The sequence below is a fragment of the Serinus canaria genome, chromosome 25 (genome assembly GCF_022539315.1).
Source record: "Serinus canaria isolate serCan28SL12 chromosome 25, serCan2020, whole genome shotgun sequence".
NCBI lineage: Eukaryota > Metazoa > Chordata > Aves > Passeriformes > Fringillidae > Serinus > Serinus canaria.
The window spans coordinates 8,669,048-8,687,894 of record NC_066338.1 but is presented as its reverse complement, the minus strand read 5'-3'; the positions used below and the strand labels follow the sequence as shown (position 1 = coordinate 8,687,894).

The window sequence follows — 18,847 nt, the reverse complement described above, 5'->3', positions numbered from 1 at the left end:
GGGTTTATGCTAATAAGGAAGCACGTCAGTTGCCGGGAGGACCCTGACATGGGCGGGGCCAGCGGCCAATCCAGAGGCAGTAGGTAGGGGTGGGGCCGAAGGGGGCGGGGCAGCACCGCTGTCACCTGCACACCTGAGCACTCACTGGGGGGGTTCCACGCCCAGAGGTGGCACGGACAGGCACAGGTGAGGCATGGAAGGGCTGGTGGCACTGTCCCCTGGTGGCTGAGGGGGCAGGAGCTCTCAGCCACGCCCTCATGGAACCAGGGGGCCACCAGGACACTGTGGGGGCTCCTGGAAGGCGGGGGCTGGTGTGACACACAGGGGCCTCAGGGAACCCAGCAGAGCAGAGTGAGGTTATGGAGCCTCTTTTAACCAGGTGTCAGCGTGAGGGAGCTGGGCCTCTCTGAACCCAGAACCCACTGGGAGCTGGCCAGAGCTCGTGGAACCCAGGCTCCAGTGTGACACAGAGGGGGCTCATGGAACCCAGGAGAGCTCTGTGAGGCTCTGGAACCTCATGGAACCCAGGAGAGCTCTGGAACCTCATGGAACCCAGAAGAGCTCTGTGAGGCTGTGGAACCTCATGGAACCCAGGAGAGCTCTGTGAGGCTCTGGAACCTCATGGAACCCAGGAGAGCTCTGTGAGGCTCTGGAACCTCATGGAACCCAGGAGAGCTCTGTGAGGCACCAACACGGCACCAAGGTTCCTCCGTGACCTGACGGAACCTCCTGGAAGGAAGGGAACATTTTCCCCTGTGCTCGGCACAGGTGAGGCTGCACCTCAAGTGCTGTGTCCAGTTCTTGGCCCCTCAGTTTAGGAAGGATGTTGAGATGTTCAAACACATCCAGAGAGGGGCAACAAGGCTGGTGAGGGGTGTGGAGCACAAGTCCTGTGAGGAACGGCTGAGGGAGCTGGGGTTGATTACCCTGGAGAAAAGGAGGCTCAGAGGAGACCTCATCACACTCTATAACTCACTGACAGGAGGGTGCAGCCAGGTGGAGGTCGGGCTCTTCTCCCAGTGAACAACTGACAGAACAAGAGGACACAGCCTTAAGCTGTGCTAGGGAAATTTTAGGTTGGACATCGGGAAAAAAATGGCTCTCTGAAAGAGTGACTGTGCCAGGGACACAGTGGAGACCCCAACCCTGCATGTGTTTAAAAAAGCCTGGAGGTGGCACTTGTCCCATTTGGAAAGACAGGTATCTGCCAGGGGAGGCAGGAACCTCCTTTGGAATGGAGAATGTGACCCCCTTCCCTCCGAATTGTTGTAATTTGAAATGGTGGGGCCTTTGGGCACAGACACGGGAAAAGGAATAACAGCTCTTCACCAGTCTGTGTAACACGGCAAGCAAAGAGCAGCAGCAACAAACGGAACCACAGAGGCAGAGAGAACCAGGGACAGCCAGAACCACTGAGCTAGAGAGAGCCAGAACCACAGAGCCAGAGAGAATCAGAACCACAGAGCCAGAGAGAACCAGAACCACAGAGCCAGAGAGAACCAGAACCACAGAGCCAGAGAGAACCAGGGACAGCCAGAACCACTGAGCTAGAGAGAGCCAGAACCACAGAGTCAGAGAGAACCAGAACCACAGAGTCAGAGAGAACCAGAACCACAGAGCCAGAGAGAACCAGAACCACAGAGTCAGAGAGAACCAGGGACAGCCAGAACCTCAGAGCCAGAGAGAACCAGGACAGCCAGAACCACAGAGCCAGAGAGAACCAGAACCACAGAGCCAGAGAGAGCCAGGGACAGCCAGAACCACAGAGCCAGAGAGAGCCAGAACCACAGAGCCAGAGAGAACCAGAACCACAGAGCCAGAGAGAACCAGGGACCCAGAACCACAGAGCAAGAAAGAGCCAGAACCACAGAGCCAGAGAGAACCAGGGACCCAGAACCACAGAGCCAGAGAGAACCAGGGAGCAAGAAAGCCAGAACCACAGAACCAGGACCCAGAACCAAAGCCCCAGTGACAGCAAGAACCACAGAGCCAGGGAGAGCCAGAACCACAGAGCCAGAACCACGAATTCAGTGACCTAGAGCCACGGACTGCCAGAACCACACACCCAGTGACCCAGAGCCACAGACCCAGGGACAGCCAGAACTACAGACCCTGAACCACAGACCCAGAACCGCAGACCCAGTGAGACCCAGAACCACAGAGCCAGGGACAGCCAGAACCACAGACTCTCTGACCCAGAACCACAGACCCAGAACCACAGACCCAGGGACAGCCAGAACCACAGACTCACTGACTCAGAACCACAGAGCCAGAACCAGAGCCAGGGGCAGCCAGCAGGAAGGGATGGAGAAGGGGCTTCCCCTCTGAACCCCCCGGAGCAGCCGATCCCAGTGCCCCTGTGGACAGCAGAAGGAGCTGCAGCAGAACTCCAGCACAGCCAGCTGGGCAGGCAGGGAGGAGCAAAATCTCGAGTGGTGGATGGGATGAGTCAGAATCGCGGCAGCTGGAACCAGGTGGGTGTCCCAGCAGGGCAGGGTGCGGAGTTACAGCGTAGCAAAAACCCTGAGAGGGGCACAGACACGGCGGGGCTGGGCAGGGAGAGGCTCCCCTGGAGGGTTTGGCACTGGTCAAGCACCTGAGCACCCATGAAAAATCATTCACTCCTTCTCCCATGCTGTAATTGAGCCAAGGAGGCAGGAAGATCAATTAAAGAAAAAAAAAAAAGCTCATTGGGTGAGGTAAGAATTAGGAGAGCACACTTTAAGGACAAAACAGGCTCAAATCTTTAAAAGGTATAAAGAAAAAGTTTATTAACAGAATTAAAAAAAAAAAAGAGGATAATGAGAGCTGAAATAAACCTTTAGAACACCTCCCCCCCTGCACCTCCCTGCCTTTCTTTCTTTTCCAGCGGCAGCGGCAGCCCAGGGAGGCCAAGACATGGGGGTTTTGGTCAGTGTATCACGTCTAAAAAACCCTTCTCCAGTTCCCTTAGGGAGAGGAATCTCTTTTGCTGTGCCATGTGGTCCTTCCCACAGGAGGAGTTCTCTGAGAACTTCTCCTACATGGTTCTAATTTTCAGAAGTCACAGTTCTGCCCAAAATCTTCAACATGAGTCTCTTCCAAGGGCAGAGCAGTCTGCCCATGACTGCCTTTTTTTCCGTGGCACCCTCCCCTCTGTTCAAAGGTAAAAGAAAAAGAGCTTCCCATGTTTTTTTTTTTTTTGTTTTGTTCTTAAAAACATTGTCGCAGAGGCATTGCTAACTCCTCCAACTGAGCCAGCCAATGTCGATCATCAGAGCCTTTAGGGATTGGCTGTGAGGACAGAGCAGAAGTTTCGAGAAGCTTCTGTCTCAGAAGTGGCCTCTGTGGCTTCCTCTGCCCCCACTAAAAAGCCAACTTGTGTTAACCCAGCACAGAGGGGGAAAGGCCTCAGATCGCAGGGTTTCCCCTGAGGCACTCGAGCAGATGGTGAAAGTCCTTTTTTAGTGAGGTGGGTGTCAATAAGGTCCCAGTTCAGTGGCTGCTGTCACGAGCAGAGGCTCACACACGGCAGGAGAGGCAGGACCGGGCTGGGCTCTGCTGGTGGCAGCGAATTCACTCCCAGGCAGCCTCTCAGACCGCCCTCCTCTGGAGGCTGAGAGCCAGAGAGAGCTCGAGCTGCACCCAGCCCCTTCCCCCAGCCCAAATCTCGTCTGGCATCTCCATCCCTGCAGGAGAAAACCCTCAGGTAAGAGAAGGGCAGCCAGGTGCCCTCCTCCCTGAGCTTGGCCATTTCTTTTCTCTCCTGAGTCTTGGTAGTTAAGGTTTCATAGAGACAGATGGGACAAAATTCCATGAGAGAAAGAAACAAAAGGAGAAATCCTAAACCCCCAGCATGCCCCAGCCCCGCTGTCACCTGCACACCTGAGCACACCTGAGCACTCGCTGGCGGGTTCCATGCCCAGAGGTGGCAAGGACAGGCACAGGTGAGGCATGGAAGGGCTGATGGCTGATGGCACTGTCCCCTGGCTGCTGAGGGGGCAGGAGCTCCCAGCCACGCCCTCATGGAACCAGGGGGCCACCGGGACACTCTGGGGGCTCCTGGAAGCTGGGGGCTGGTGTGACACACAGGGGCCTCAGGGAACCCAGGAGAGCAGAGTGAGGTTATGGAATCTCACGGAACCCAGTCTCCAGAATGTCACAGGAGGGCCCCATGGCAACCAGGAGGGCACTGTGACATGATGGAATCTCTTGGAACCAAGGGTCCAGTGTGACACAGAGGGGCCTCATGGAACCCAGGAGAGCACTGTGAGGCTCTGGACTTTGATAGATGGGTAATGTGATGGTTGACTCTCACAATTAAAAGGCAAATATCATTTCTATATGTTAGGAGAAGTTTTGTAGATTTATAGTTATGTTTTACCCCACTCTTGTGTTGTTATCATGTGGTGGCCTGGGTTTGGGACATTTGGGAGGGTTGGCTTGTCACCATGGCAACATCTGACCTCCAATCAGGATTTAAGGAAGTGATCTGGACAGCAAAGAAAGAGTCAATGGGCAGAACTTTGGGAGGGGCTAAAGGGTTAAAAGGCAAAACCACCATTGTGTGGATGAGCACATGGTGGGAAAGATCCTTTTTCCTGGCACTGTAATACTTTCTTTATTCAGTCTTCTGTTGTATTTTTAACAAGGTTTTAATAAACCTTTTATATTTTTTAAAAAGTGAGTATCATTTCCCACAAATGGAAGCTCTCCCTGAGATTTACACCTCGCCCTGGTGGCCGTAGGAGTTTTTGAAAAGAGGCCACAGGTTTGGCAGAATCCATCGACACTCCCAGGACCACCGGCAGTCGTGGGTTGAAATCCTGATGACACCAGGAGACTGCATAAAGAAAAGAAGGGAAGAGGAGTGACAACCATCTCCTAACTGCTTTGTGGCCAGATCATATTTCTGTAATTCTGATCTATGAACACGAGTGATATATATCACACCAGTGATCTATATGAACCTGTCCTGGTCAGCTGAAGCTTCAGGATAATTATGGATGGTTGGAAGCAGGGTGGGACACGTGGGTGAGGAAGGTGGGGGGGCCTGTGACAGAGCCCCCATGACTGGCAAAACGTGTGAGACTGAAGAATTTGTGGGGGCAGAGGGGTCACCCAGGAGTGGGTGTGACACACGGGGTGCAGTGGCTCATGAACCCCCGAGCCAAAGGGGATCGGGCAGGCAGAGCCACTGAAGCTGAGCTGAGCAGAGTGCGACTGTGGGATGGAAGGCCCCTGGATCGTAGGTGGTTTTTGGAAGAGAGGTGTAGCAGGCACAGGGCCTGCAAGGCCTCCCTGGCTGTCAGCAGCCTAAGATAGGGAATGCTGAGTCATAATGACTGGACCAAAAGCAGCCCCTCTTCCGCCCTCAGACCCTCACTTATTTCTCTGTAAGACAATTGGTCACTTTCAACTCAACCCTTACTACTGGACAATTTCTAAAACTCCTGTACCCTGTATAAAGAGCTACTTTTGCCCAGCTCAGCAGAAGAAGCTGTCCCTGAGAACCTTCCCAGAAGACTTCAATAAAGACGTCTCTGTGGAACCTCATACAGCGCTTCTCTCTCCCTGTGTCTGCTAAAGGCACTCAGCAAGCTAAGAGCTGAAATCACAGATGAGCTGATAATCACTAAGAGCTGATCTCACTTAAGAGCTGAGCTTGCTAAGATTGCCTGTACCTCTGGAGCCTGCCTGAGGGACCCAGACAGGTCATGCTTAACTGGACTTTGCTGTCTTGAGCACCCAGGGTCAGGCAGACCCCGAAATGCCAGAGTCACCTCTGAGAGGTAAAGTTTTTTTCTTTTGTTCCTTTTCTTTCTCTCTTCCCTCTCCTTCTCCTTCCTTCTTTTGTGGTTTCTTTCTTCTCCTCCTTTCCCTCTCCCTTCTTAGGGAGGCGGGCCTTGCTGGGTTGGTTGGCTCTGTAGGTGGCTGACTGGGAGCTGGGCTCTGTTGGGATGGTTAGAAAGGCAGGCTCTGGCAGGGAAGACCTGTGATCTGCTGGTCAGCATGGGATCATGGGTGAGTCGTGAATCCCCAGAGGAAGAAGCAGAGATTGAGGAGGTACCAACGGGCATACCCCCAGACAGTCCACTGGGAAGGAAGCTAGCCCAGTGGAAATATGAACCTTACACCAGAGATAAGGATGAGCTTAAAACGATTCAGTACTGCATGGTAGAATGGACCAGGAGGGAAATTAGCAGTGATCATGTACACTGGCCAAGTATGGGGTTTCAGCTGTTCGTCTCTGCTCTCACACATGCTTAGGATGGTTCTGGCACGCTGGGTTTCAAAAGATGAGTTTGGACTCCAGGTTTTTTTGGTCTTCAGAATTGTTTATTGTTTCTTATCTACAAAGTCTCTTCTCTGCCTGACTGGGATCTGACCAGCACGGCAGCCAAAGGCACTCTGACCTTCTCCCAAGGCGGGCACATCTTTTATAACAAAAACTACGGATATCATATTTACTTTTTATCCCCAATACCTATCACCCTCGTCACCAAGTACACCCTCACCCCAGACCAATCCCCAAGAGCCAACACCACAGCAGAAGATTGATGACAAGAAGAAAGAAGAGTCTTGTGACCTGCCTTGTTTCCTCCATCTTGTCTCCACAACCCCCTTGTACCAAAACCCCAAAATCTGTAATTTACCCTATAACTATGTTTTCCCTTCACCATTCACACCCGGGTAATTCCCACAGGTTCCATCTCCTCACACATCGGTGGCACATGCCTAGATGGATCAAAATCAAGCCACCAAGTGCTTTTGGCAGCATTCCAAGGCCCCCGAGCCCCCCAGGGGTTCTCTTGGTAGCTCCGGACATCAGGAGTGATGTGCTGAGTTCCCACAGCCAAAATATGGATCACACGAGGGATAGATGTGTTGAGCATTAAACCTCCATGTGAGAGCTAAGAAACATTCAATGAAGAACAGAGGGACTATGCTGCCTGCTGAGAAGGAGAGATTTCACCCTTGAAAGTGAGCATGTTTAAGGTATCAGAAAATATAGAATGGGACCCGATAGAGCACTTAGCCCCTCCACCTCCAACAGCCCCAACTGCAGCTCCCCTCCCTGTGGTATTGTCCACAAGGGTCCCAGGATGAGGGAAGAGACGAGAAAGTTGACTCCATGTATCAGAAAGCTTGATTTATTATTTTATGATAGATAATATATTAAAACTATACTAAAAGAATAGAGGAAAGGATTTCATCAGAAGGCCAAGCTAAGAATAGAATAGGAATGAATAACAAAGTCTTGTCTCTGACCGAGACTGTCTGGGCAGGTGAACTGTGATTGGCTCATAATTGGAAACAGCCAGATGAGGCCAATCACAGATTGCCCTGTTGCATTCCACAGCAGCAGATAAGAATTGTTTACAGTTTGTTCCTGAGGCCTCTCAGCTTCTCAGGAGGGGAAAAATCCTAAGGAAAGGATTTTTCATAAAACATGTTGGTGACACCTCCCCACTGACAGGCCTAGCCAAACCACCAGAAACAGGGTGGCACAAGGAGAGGAAATCAGATCAGGGGGTGGGAGCCAAGCATTGGGACTGTACCCCCTGAGGGAAATACCCCTGGGGGAAGGACCTGGAGAAATTGGATTTGTAACTGTACCTCTCAGTTCTTCTGATGTGAGAATGTTTAAAAAGGAATTAAAAGGATTATTAGGGGATGCCATTGGACTAGCAGAACAGTTAGACCAGTTTCTGGGGCCCAGTATTTATAGGTGGGAAAAATGCAATCAATAATAGCCATGTTATTCATACCAGAAGAAAGACAGAAGATCCGGGCAGCTGGGATATGAATATGGGAAAGGGAGGATGTGCAAAAACCTCCAGGGAATCTGAAAATGCCCACAGTGGACCCCACCAGGGACCACAACAGCACTGGGGGGAGACAAGACATGGAGAATACAGAACATTGACTATAAGAGGTATCAATGAGGCAGCTCCACGTAATCAAAATGCCTGTAAGGTTTTAGATGAGCAGCAAAAGAGGTAAGAAACCCCCTCAGAGTGGTTGGAAAGGTTGAGGAAAAATATAAGGTAGTACTCAGGAGTTCACCCTGACATGGTGACCAGACAGATCCCAATAAAGATAAATTTCATCACTCACGCCTGGCCAGATATACAGAGAAAGAAAAGTTAGATGGCAAGAAAGGTGATCAGAAGATCTTTTAAGGGCAGCACAGAAGGTGTATGTAAAAAAGGATGAAGAGAAGACCAAGGCAAAAGCCAAGGTAATGGCAACTGCCACGAGGGAAGGGAACCAGCATGTGAAGAACAACCCAGGTAAGGGAGGGGGACTCAGAATGTGAGAAGGTAGATGGAGGGGAGATTCAGCTCCTTGGGGCTGGACACAAAAAGGAGAGTTTGGGAAATAAGGGAACCTAGAACCAGTTTGCTTTTACTCTAAAGAGAATGGACATGTCAGAAAAAATTGGCCCCAAAAGGAAAAGGACCTAAGGGTTATTGGGATACACAAGAGAGATTATGGACTTTGGACCTGGTTAGCATAAGAGATTTGATAACAAGATGCCTTGGCAAGAGCAAACAGATCTCTGAGAATTAAATCAAGATTGCAAGAAGATTAAATCAGACTTACCAGAAAAAGAAAATTACACCAAATTCTGCAAGCAAGAGGTGTTGTAAAATTCCTAAGATTGCTTTTGTGATTTTTAACCCAATCATTGTAGTAAAACATTACTAGCCTCCCCTAAAATACCATATAAGCATTTGTATCCCACGATAAATGCGGATTCTTTGACCATCTCACCAAGTCCCCATCTCTCTCTCTTCATTGCCAATAGAGGGTCTACGAGACTGAGCAAAAAGGGAAGTAGAAGATTATGGGTGTAATATTTTCTCCATTTAGTCTTCTGTTGTATTTTTCGAGAAGGTTTTAATACACCTCTGAAATTTTCGGAAGTGAGCATCATTTCCCACATCCTTGGTCTCTAACGAACTAGGCTTGTCAAGTTTGTGTCAGTAATGGCAAATGATTTGTGCAGCTATAGCCCAACAATAGCTGTCACACATGGCATGGCTCTAGGCTCTGCAGAATCTACTTGAAGACTGTTAATGGGCTGAATATGTTGTCATTAATGCAGAATTTGGTCTCCAAAATCCATTTGGTTGAATTTGTCTCTAAGTTGAAACCTCTTCATTTTGACTACATTCCTGAAGTCTCAACCTACTAGTCGAGGGATTAGGGAAAATTAGGGAAAATTAGGATGTTTACACTGGCCAAGTCCCTGAGTGTGTCAAGGTCCCTCTGCACTCGAGGCTCCTCGTGCCAGCTGCTCAGGGATGGGTGAGCAGGGCTCATCCTGAAGTGCAGTCACTAACGGGATCATGGAATGATGGAATCATGGATTGGGTTGGGTTGGGAAGGACTTTTAAAGGCCATCGAGTCCAACCAGCTGCCACGGGCAGAGATGTCTCTAACCAGAGCAAGCTGCTCAAAGCCCTGTCCAGCATGGCTCTGGATCTTCCCAAGGATGAGGCACCCAACACCTCCCAGGGCAGCCTGGTCCTCGCTTTCACCACCACATTTTTTTGTGAAAAATCTCTGCCTCATGCTGGGATCTCTTGGATGATTGAGGAGCAGCAGGCCAGCAGAGCTCATGGAAGGGAGAGACTCATTTCATGGCACTGCTGGCCTGGGCAGAATCACCACGGCTCAGAAAGGCCCCAGGTGGGGCAAGGGAAGCCAAACCCGGGCCAGTGGTGAAAGGGCAAAACAGGGCTGGGCTGAGTGCTTGAGAGAGGATGAGGAGGATGAGGAAAGAGGACTCCCCGTCCTTGCCTGCGCAGAGGGCCCTTCCCCCAGAGCTCTGAAGCTCTTTCCCCACTGGCTGAGGTACCTGAGAAGTAGAGACTTCCCAAAACACCTGATACCAGAGATTTCCCTCTAAACTATAATCTTCCCTTTTAACTTTTAATTCTTATGGAATTTAGGGATTTTCCCTGTTGTTTCTTTCATCTTTCAATGTCCAATTTCATTTATCAGCAACCCTAAAGTTTATTTGTAAAAGCAAAATATCTTTTTCCATTCATCAATCAGTGGAATCCTTCCCAATGTTTCTTTTATCTCTCAGTTTCATCTAGCAGCAGACCCACAGCTGGTTTGGAAAGACAAATCCCACATTCCTCTCATTACCTAAGCAATAAATCATTCTTATTCTGGTTGTGGTCCCGTCCCTGTGCACCCCCAGCCTCCAGCCCAGCCCTGGGGAGGCTCCTCAGAAAGGGCTTTCAGGGGCAGCTCTCAGAGCTCCACCACACTGGGGGTTTCTCCTCTCCCTTGGATTTCTCGAGGCACTGCTGCTCTCTCCTCTCAGCATCTCAGGATGCTGGGCTCAGCACACCAAATACAGCCAGGGCTCATTCAGACACAGAAAGGCCTCAGCAGCCACTGCCTTCCCCTCTGCCAAGTCCTCAGCACTTGCACAGCTCATTAGAGAGGGCTGAGGGCTGGGGATGAAGGCTCCAGTGCCCGCTTGGAGGAGGTGATGACAGCCCTGTGCACTGACACTGATCCAGGGTGTGCTGAGGAGAGCAGGCCCAGTGGAAAAACAGTTCCTGACCATGGGATGGGCAACTCTGCCCATCCCCCCCAGCCCCAGCCCTTTGTCTCAGTGCCCACCTGGGCCCTGCCTCACTGTCTGGGACATGAGACTCGTCCACTGGATCCTGGTACAGCTCCTTGGCACCAGCTTCCACCTCCTTTCCCCCTGGACCTGGCTGTGAACAGGCACGGAAGGGTTTCTGCCAATTATAAAAAAATAAATTATTTTAATTTAAAAAAAAAAAAAAATTCTATTAAAAGCAACAGCAACAAGAATAGTTCTCTGCCAAAAAAAAAAACAAAACAAAAAACCAAATCAAAAAACCAAAACTTAACCAAACCAACACAATCCAAACCAAAATAAACAAGTAAAAAACCCTAAAACCCAAACCCCACCCAGCTCCAGAAGTGAAACATGACCAACAGCCAAACCCAACCAACGACTCTCACGTCCTCCAGCACCTCTGCAGACGCTGCCTGCTCGGGCAGGGAGGTGCTGCAGAGGGCCAGGTCAGCCTGGTGCCCTGCCAGGGACCCCTCACAGCCCCACGGGTCCCACCCCAGGGAGGTTTTGGGGGTGTCAGATGTCTCTGCTTGGCCCCCTGCAGCTGCTGGTGAAATGAATAGGGCAGGAGATCTTTCTCCTTTTTAAGCCTTTATTGAAAGTGATCAGCTCAAGGTTGGTCGGCCTAGCTGCTCCACTGTCTCACCATCATCACTCCCCGGAGGAGGAGGAGGAGGAGGAGGAAAGTGCAGCTTTGTCCACTACAGAGCAGAGCTGGGGAATCCCATTCTCAGGGAGGGAAGAGGGGGTGTACACCAGAACCCACTTTTGGGTTTTCCATCTAGGCTCCTGGCCCCAGCTGACATCCTCCAGGTTCTGGTGAGGGGCCACTCACGTTTTCAGCATCCCCTGATGTCCAGACACCGCTTTAATCTCTTAATTCCAAACTGGCTCGTTGGTTTAGGGGTCCCTCTTGGGTTTGGTGGTGGGGTCCTTCCCGTGGCAAGCTGGGTCTGAGGTTATTTGGATGCACTCGATGTCCCCTCCTTTCACCTTCCAAGAAAAGCCACCTACCTGGCCAGGTGGGGTGGCACTGACACAACAGGCCAAGGGCATTATTAAGAGCAAGGAATTCAAAGGAAACTGTTAACAGGAGAAAACAACATGAAATTATCAACAACAGACAGAACTCAGGTCTGAGCTGTGAACTCTGAACTGTAAAAAAATGGGCTTTTTCTTTATTCCTAACACCGGCACTCCACGCTGGCCCTGCCTGTCCTGCTGCTCATCCTGGGCTCTGCCTCACGTCTGGCTGGCAGAGCCTGAGAGGAGAGATGCAGGACTCCAGGCAGCTCTTCAAAATGCTGCTTGCTGTATACAAAATGGTGTTTATTGTGTACAAAATGCTGTTTATTTTGTGCAAAATGCAGTTTATTGTGTGCAAAATGCAGTTTATTGTATACAAACTGCTGTTTATTGTATACAAACTACAGTTTATTGTATATAAAATGCAGGTTATTGTCTACAAACTGCTGTTTATTGTGTGCAAACTGCAGTTTATTGTGTACAAAATGCCGCTTATTGTACACAAACTGCAATTTATTGTATACAAACATCAGTTTATTGTATACAAAATGTTCCTTATTGTACACAAAATGCACTTTATTGTGTACAAACTGCTGTTTATTGTGTACAAAATGCAGTTTATTGTCTACAAAAGGCAGTTTATTGTATACAAACATAATTTTATTGCATACAAACTGCAGTTTATTTTATACAAAATGCAGTTTATTGTCTACAAACTGAAATTTATTGTATACAAACTGCAGTTTATTGTATGCAAAATGCTGTTTATTGTATACAAAATGCAGCTTATTGTGTACAAAATGCAGTTTATTGTACACAAAATGCAGTTTATTGTGTACAAACTGAAATCAATTGTATTCAAACTGCAGTTTATTGTACACAAACTGCAGTTTATTGTATTCAAACTGCAATTTATTGAGTACAAACTGCAGTTTCCTGTATCCAAGAGGTTCCAGCAGTGCAGGGTTGTGTGTGACAGAGCTGTGCCCACAGCTTTCAGCTCCAGCTGCAGGCAGGCCTGCAGACCCTTCAGTTTTGGTTACATTTACATCTATTTTTCTTTGTTGAGCATTTCAGTCCACAACAGCCCCTCCATCCCTTCCCTGTCACCCCAGCCTGTCACAGCTGCTCTCACGGCCACACTCTGCCCATCACTGCCCAGTCCCATGAGTTTAACCTTAAAGTTGATTTTCACTTTTCTTGCAGTGGAAAATTCTGAGACCTTTTTTCTACCTTCCACATGGGCATGTTTGTTTGCCTGGGGCACCTTTCTGCTTGGTCAAAGCCTCCTTTTGTTCGTGGTCACCTTATCCTTTGCTCTAAGTCATAAAACCCCTTTCCAACTCAACGTAACCTTGGCTTTCTTAGTTTTTGTGAAAAATGTAAATTATATGACTGGGTCTTTGCAAATATTAAAATGAACACTATATGTGCTATGGTAGAAAGTTATGCTGTATTAATCTCTTTTAAGTTGTGTGATAAATAGAGTTTTTAGGTTACAGCATAATATTAAAATAGAAATTATGTGATATAAGATACTTTCTGTAATTAGCTCAAGGAAATTCTTCACATAGAGATAACAGCAACAAGATAAGAAGATTTTAAGAGAAGAATTATTGCCTCCTTATTGGGAAAAGCCAGACTCTGTGGGTACCATTACTATTTCTATAACTATTTTATTATTATTAAACTTTTAAAATGTTAATACAAGCGACTGGCATTTTTCACAGTTTCCCTGTGAGACTGGTCCAGCGATTGTCAACTTACACATCTGTTGTTCTTCTCTATCAAAACTTGCTTCCATCTCTATTCATTCTCAGGTTCTGCATTCAGAGACCTTTGTGCCAAGCACGCAGATCTACTGGAATAATCACCAGTTTACATCCAGATGGGACCTGTTTGGTCCTGACCAGACAGGTCAGGTGGTTTCACCTTCACCTTCACCGCGGTGGTTTCACCTCAGAGACACCTCTGGGAGCTGCCTGGGAGCTGCAGCTGGCGCTGGACACAGCCCAGACGTGCAAAGCTCTGGTTTTACCTCTGTGCAGGTGCTTTGAGGCGAGGTGAAGGAAGGAGTGGGTGCAGGTGCTTTGAGGCGAGGTGAAGGAAGGAGTGGGTTCTGCCAGAGTTTCCACCCAGAGTTTATTCTGAACGCCATAACAGCTCTAACAGAATCCCGAACCGCGTGGCCGCTGGCTCTTTTAACCCCCGGAGAGAGGGAGGGAAGGAGTAGGGATCCCACCAACCAGGTGCAGGGCGGACAGGTCTCAGGTGCAGGGGACACCTGGGTGGGCCAATGACCCCCCCCCCCAGGGATGCAGGGAATCTTTTGAACTCTGCCAATCACTCGATGCCTTTCTGGAATGCCAGGATTGACAGACAGCACCCAGCGTGGGTCAGGGTGGGGAGAGGAAAGGTGATTGACCCCTGGGAAAGGACAGGGATACCTGAGACAAACTGGGATGTCACACTGCAACACATATCTGAGAGACTTTCTTGTCACACTTTCATCCTTGCCGGCACCCAGCACTGCAGGATCTCCGCGTGCCCATCGCTGCCCACCGGGCACGGGGACACAGAGCTGGCACCTGTGGCATTCACATTCTCTGGAAAATCCCTTCGCCCAGGATTTTGCTCCTGGGAAGCTGAGAAGCTCAGAGAAATAGGAAAACAATAATTATCTCATTGCTTCTCCTGTGTTTTGCTCACGTGGAGTGTGTTTGGAGATTGTTTACCAGAGGTGATTGTTCCATTGCATTCTGGGGTGAATTGCTTTGTCTCGTTGCCAAGCTGTGTCGGGACTCTGGAGACAGTAATGAAATTCATTATTATCTTTTTAGCATTCTGTAAGTGTCCTTTCTGTATTCTTTAGTTAGTTTAGTACTCTTTAATATAATATAGTATCATAAAGTAACAAATTAGCCTTTTGAGAACATGGAGTCAGAGTCATCATTCCTTCCTGCCACGAATGCAAATAAAATGTCCCTGCAAATAAAATAATTACCAGCCTGGGTGGTACTGGGGAGCCCCAGCTGCTGCTGGGGCACTAGGGGCTAGAGCTCTGCTGGCTCTCCCCTGAGCAAAGGCCAGCAGCAGCTTTTCTGTGGGAGCAGGGTGAGCCCCCAGGGCAGGCACCGGGCACTGCTCAGCGTGGGCTTCACTGCCATCCCAGTGGAAACAGTCCCTCCTCTCCAAAATGCCACAATGCCCATTTGGCACTGGGCACGGCAATCCTGCCGCAGAGAAGGTGGGTGGGCAGTGCCCTGTGGGAGGCACAGAGGGTTCCCACGTCCCCAGCACCCAGAGCTCCCCTCTCCCCTTGCACACGCTGCTGCTGCTTCTGCTTCTGCTGCTGCTGCTGCTTCTGCTTCTGCTGCTGCTGCTGCTGCTGCTGCTGCTGCTGCTGCTGCTGCTGCTGCTGCTGCTGCTGCTGCTGCTGCTGCTGAGCACCCTGAAACCTCTTTCCTCCTGTCAGGAAAATCAATCCACAAACATCAGAGGTTTGTGTCCAAACAGGAGACAGAAGGTTCCTTTGACTTTATTTGAATTATGGCAGAGGCCATGGGGCATTCCTCTGGGGTCTCTCCAATTTTTGGGGGATGCAGCCTCCCTTTTTATCCCAATTTCCCTTCTCTCTTTCCCCACTGGCTGAGGTACCTGAGAGGTACAGACTTCCCAAAACGCCTGATATCAGAGATTTCCCTCTAATGTTTAACCCTCCCTTTTAATTTTTAATTCTTATGGAATTTAGGGATTTTCCCTATTGTTTATTTCATCTTTCAATGTCCAGTTTCATTTATCAGCAACCCTCAAGTTTATTTGTAAAAGCAAAATATCATTTTCCATTCATCAATCAGTGGAATCCTTCCCATTGTTCCTTTTATCTCTCAGTGCTGGTTTCATCTAGCAGCAAAGCCACAGCTGGTTTGGAAAGACAAATCCCACATTCCTCTCACTCCAGGAAAGGTGAGAATGAGGGGTGTGTGATAAATGAATGTGATTCGTGCTAACAACTGTAACTATATGGATATTTTAGAAAATATTTGTTAAAAAGTAAGAGAGGAAAAGGATATGCAATTAGTGTCACAAACCAGATGTTTTCAGATGTTCATGACAAAATAGGATGCAGGATGTAGTTGGAGGTAAGCAACATCCCCAGAGGGAAGAGACCTCGGGATAATTGGAGAATTGGCCTTGAAATAGATGAAATTGAGATTATTCCAGGTACCTATGAAATAATGAGGCTTCTTTTTGGGATATAATGCTGAATTCTCTAACACAAGACTGGGGGGGCACGTGCAGCCAGTGGGGTCGTTCAAAGGACAGTGATGATGATGAGAAGCCTTCGTCAGCATTAACCACTTGAAAGCCAAAGGAAAATTGCTGCTCAATTAAAACGGCTGCTAATTGTTAAAGGTGTGGTTTATTGGACATGAAGGGACCTCGTCCGTATCAGGTGGGAGCTGCTGCCCCTGAGCAGCTGGAGGAGAGGCCGCAGGAGAGGCTCGACGCTTCCAGAAAGTTCCGGAACACCTCAGGGGCCGCCTGGCTTCCCCGAGGGCCCACGGTGTCACACTGTCCCCTCACACTGTCACACTGTCACACTGTCCCCTCACAGTGTCACACTGTCACACTGTCCCCTCACACTGCCACACTGTCACACTGTCCCCTCACACTGTCACATTGTCCCACTGTCACATTGTCCCATCACAGTGTCACATTGTCACACTGTCACACTGTCCCCTCACACTGTCACACTGTCACACTGTCACACTGTCCCCTCACACTGTCATGTGCCACTCACACTCACACTGTCACACTGTCACACTGTCACACTGTCACACTGTCACACTGTCACACTGTCACACTGTCCCCTCACACTGTCACATTGTCCCCTGACACTGTCACACTGTCCCCTCACACTGTCACATGTGCCCCTCACTTCCAAGAGCCCCAGCACTGTCCCACAGGTTCCATGAGCGAGTGGCCGGTGGCTGGGTTGGTTCCTTGGTTTGTTGATTGCTTGGTTTGGGGTTTTTTGGGGGCTGTTTTTATTTTGTAGGATGTGCTGAGGGGTTGGAAGGTGCTCCGGGTGCTCTGGCACCGGCCTGGCATGGCCAGGGCAGCCCTGGCCAGGCTGAGGGGGCCGGAGCGGCCACCCGAGGCTGCGGTGGTGCCAAAGAAGCCGCAGGAGCCGCAGGAGCAGCAGGAGCCGCAGGGCCGCAGGGCAGGGGGAGCCGCAGGAGCTGCAGGAGCAGCAGGAGCCGCAGGAGCCACAGGAGCCGCAGGGCCGCAGGGCAGGGGGAGCTGCAGGAGCCGCAGGAGCCGCAGGAGCCTCAGGAGCTGCAGGAGCTGCCGGAGCCGCAGGGCAGGGGGAGCCGCAGGAGCCGCAGGAGCCGCAGGGCCGCAGGAGCCGCAGGAGCCGCAGGAGCTGCAGGAGCCGCAGGGCCGCAGGGCAGGGGGAGCCACAGGAGCCGCAGGGCCGCAGGGCAGAGGGAGCTGCCCTGGAACCCGGCCGGGCCTCAGGACAGCGCCGAGCGCGGCCGTTCCGGGCCCTTCCTGGAGCATCCCCAGGACCACCGGGCTGTGGTGAGAGCATGGCCTGGGGCTCAGGGCTCGGGGCTGGGGGCTTGGGATCAGGGTTAGTGCTTGGGCTCGGAGCTCGGGCTGGGGGCTTGTGTTCAGGTTCAGGGCTCAGGGCTCAGGCTCGGGGCTTGGGATCAGGGTCAGTGCTCGGGCTCGGGGCTCGTGTTCAGGTTTGGGGCTTGGGGCTCAGGCTCAGGGTCGGGGCTCGGGCTCAGGGTCGGGGCTCGGGCTCAGGCTCGAGGATCAGGGCTCGGGGCTCAGGCTCAGTCTTGGGGCTCGGGATCAGGGCTCGGGGCTGGGGTCTTGGGATCAGGGTCGGGGCTCAGGCTCAGGGCTCGTGTTCAGGTTTGGGGCTTGGGGCTCAGGCTCAGGCTCAGGGTCGGGGCTCGGGCTCAGGGTGGGGGCTCGGGATCAGGGTCGAGGATCAGGGCTTGGGATCAGGCTCAAGGATCAGGGCTCGGGGCTCAGGCTCAGTCTCGGGGCTCGGGATCAGGGCTCGGGGCTGGGGTCTCGGGATCAGGGTCGGGGCTCAGGCTCGGCGATTGAGTATCAGGCTCGGGGCCGGCTGTGAAGGCCGTGACGGGCGGGCGCGGAGCGGAGCGGGGCCCTGCCGGGGGTGGCCCTGGCTGGGTGGGCCGGGTTCGCTGCCCGGAGCCTCGGGCAGAGCTCTGTGCTCGGGGCCGGGGCCCGGGGAGAGCTCGGCGGCCCGAGGTGTCCAGAGCAGGCCCAAGGCCCGGCCGTGGCCATGCGGGGCCTGGCGGGGCTCGGGGGCCTGCGCTGAGCTGGGCTCCAAGGGAGGAGGCTGAGGGAGAATGGTGGAAGCATTTTCACACATCCAGTGGGAAACTCTCTGCAGCGCCGTGGTGTGTTACAGACAGTGTCTACTGGACGGGGATTCCTTCAAGAGTCTTGAATTAAGAGTTGGTTTAGACTTTTTTGTGGGCTTGTAAAAAGCTTTTGTTGCTGTGCAGCCCCAGGAGCTGCTGCTGCTGCTGCTCACGGAGCCTCCTCGCAAGGGCATCCAGGGAGATCCACAGGCACCTCAGCTCCACACTGTGTCCCACTGGGGCTTGTTCTGGAAAAACAACCTTCTGGGAACTCAGAGTGCACTGGAACTGCTGGAAGGGATTAACTGCTGCAGCATGGTAAGGCCACTTCCCTCCGATGCCCAGAAAAGGCTGGAAATAAATCCCTATAGATCAATATCTACAGAGCGGGTATTTGTTTATTGCAGGGCTGGTGGTGAGGGTGTTATCTCCACCTAACTCACCCACCCTTGTCATGTGTTGTAGTTTATTTATACAGTAACAGTTGCTTAATATTACAATGTCTTTATAACATCATCTAATTTACATAATGTACATAATTTACTAATGTTATCTCATGGAACTAATTTACATAATGTTATTTCATAGTTATAATTAGTTCTTCTGTACTGTGCTTGCACTTACCCAGTTTAGGTGATCTTGGGGGTCTTTTTCAATGAAGACTCAAGTCTGAGCATTTCAAACTTTGTCTTCGGAGCATGCACAGTTATGGTGTTCCTTGGTCTTTCTGGATCTAACCAGTCTAAATCCTTCATTTTGTGGCTAATTGGCTTTACATTTGCCAATTTCT

At 50.7% G+C, this 18,847-nt stretch overlaps 1 protein-coding gene, 1 long non-coding RNA gene and 1 pseudogene across 4 annotated transcripts in view; 1 reads left to right on the top strand and 2 right to left on the bottom strand.

Annotated features, from left to right (window-relative positions):
- The window catches only part of LOC103824723 (zinc finger protein 420-like), a 210,159-nt gene that overhangs the window by 147,543 nt on the left and 43,769 nt on the right, over positions 1–18,847 (top strand). The gene's annotated exons all lie outside the window — the stretch shown is intronic.
- Positions 1–18,847, bottom strand: part of LOC103824895 (zinc finger protein 208-like) — a 193,029-nt pseudogene that overhangs the window by 137,622 nt on the left and 36,560 nt on the right.
- Positions 528–2,754, bottom strand: LOC127060529 (uncharacterized). Of its 3 annotated transcripts, none has more exons than XR_007779678.1 (3): positions 1,704–2,754; positions 581–1,670; positions 528–542 (listed from the first exon to the last, which is right to left on the bottom strand). It is a non-coding gene; the product is annotated as an uncharacterized LOC127060529 (long non-coding RNA). The 3 variants fall into 3 exon arrangements; XR_007779677.1 differs by having other exon boundaries at positions 619–1,670; positions 1,704–2,752; XR_007779679.1 differs by having other exon boundaries at positions 657–1,670; positions 1,704–2,751.